We start from the raw sequence: 1,878 nt of genomic DNA, 5'->3' as shown, positions 1-1,878 counted from the left end.
GCATCTGGCGGCCCACTCAAATATTCTACCTTCCTAATAAACACTTTAATTGTGACCTGTGTTTGCTCTGTTTTGGGTTGTCCTCCTCTGACCCTAGCAACATTGGAGACTTCACAGAATATCTATATATATATATACGATATATATATATAAAATAAAAATGGGGCCCAAATTTGATCCTTGTGGAACACCATAATTAATATCAATGCGTTTTGAAGCATGATCTGCAATTTGCACATATTTTTGTCTTTTGTGTAATAACTAGTGACCCAGCTAACACTTCTTGTACAAAATGAATACAATTTTGAAATTAAAATAGAATGATCAGTATTTGATTAATTATACTCGTTTTTATCAATATTATGTCGTTTCAACACATTTTATTGATACTTATTTAGTATTTCTACTATGTGTCAATTTTTTTGCCACATTTGGTGCCAAAGAAGAGAAGAGAAAGTAGATTAAAACTCAGACAAAGAATTCCCTAATCGGTGTCAGGTCAGTCTGAAATAACCTATTACCAATTTTAACACCTGGACAAACTTAAGTGAAGTCGCAGACATCCACCTGTCAGGAAACATGTCGCTGGTGAAGAAAAGCATCACTTTTGAAAAACAACTTTTTCCCTTTTATTATTAAAAAACGTTTTTCTGAAGGAAGTGAAATGCTTCCTGTTGTTGACTTAAACACATTTCTATGGAAATGGAACCGGAGCCTCTGCGGTGGGTTGTGGTTGGACATACACAACCTGTCAGCAGGGCGAAGAACACAAAGGCTACTCTGTAATATACTGACACATTTAATGGTTTGGTTTGGGGTCACGCTTTTATTTTCAAAGTGGAATTCCAGCATTTAGGCTCTGGAGGATTCTGAGTAAGAAATCTAACCTCTCAATTGCTGTCAGGGGAAAACAAACAGGAAGACCACACAAAGACAAATCCTTTCATCAACATTGTTATGAAGTTTGTGTCAGGATGTGACCCAGTTTTTCATGTAGACAGATCTAATTAAATCGAAAAAAAATGTCCTTGCTTTTTTTCAAAGTTTTTTGCAGAAACTGATAAAACAAGAGAGAAATGTACAAAATGTAATAATTGATTAAATTTGATAGACACAGCAAATTACCACAAAAAACTAAACAAACTCCTCTAAAGTAAATTAATGTGCCCATTTTGGCAGATTTATATATTTTTAAAGGGGAAATGATCCCAGTACAACTTTAAAATGTATTTGCATTTTTGTGAAATTGTGAAATGAAAAATAAAATCTAGAAAATTTAACATTTTGCTACTTTGTAAAAATGTTAAATTCTGAATGTAACATTTAGCCAGACATAACTGAAGTAAACTGTAAATGCTGATTTTAAGATGCTTTAAACCAAAAGTACAATTCAAACTCACATGGTCATAAAATGTTTAAGTCATGGCAAAAAACAAATAAGAAATCAGGTCTTTTTTTTCATATCTGCAGCTCCAGTCCTCTTTAGAATTTTCAGACCTTAACTTTCACCTTTCAAGGAAAGGCGCCCTCTGCTGGAGGAAATGGGGAAAATGTCATATTTTCTTGATACAAACGACCACAAAATCCAAAAAGTTGTTTTTTGCAGGTTTTCCAACTGAAATGTATGCATTGTTTTAATGTGAAAAACAAAATAGTTTTATTGTTTTCTAAAGTGACATAAAAGAATAACGGAAATACTAAAGTGATGCCAAGATTGTCTCAATAAAGTGAATTCTAGTTAAGCTATAAAGCTGCAACAATGGCTCTATTTTGTCTTGCTTCAGAAATTTAAATTTACTTCATGATGGCACTGTTTTAACTGTATCTGTAACACTTTTTTTAGATAATGACATTCTGAGTCCAAAGACACGACTTTTA

The sequence above is a fragment of the Oryzias melastigma genome, linkage group LG24 (genome assembly GCF_002922805.2).
Source record: "Oryzias melastigma strain HK-1 linkage group LG24, ASM292280v2, whole genome shotgun sequence".
Taxonomy (NCBI): domain Eukaryota; kingdom Metazoa; phylum Chordata; class Actinopteri; order Beloniformes; family Adrianichthyidae; genus Oryzias; species Oryzias melastigma.
Note: the sequence above shows the minus strand (reverse complement) of the source record.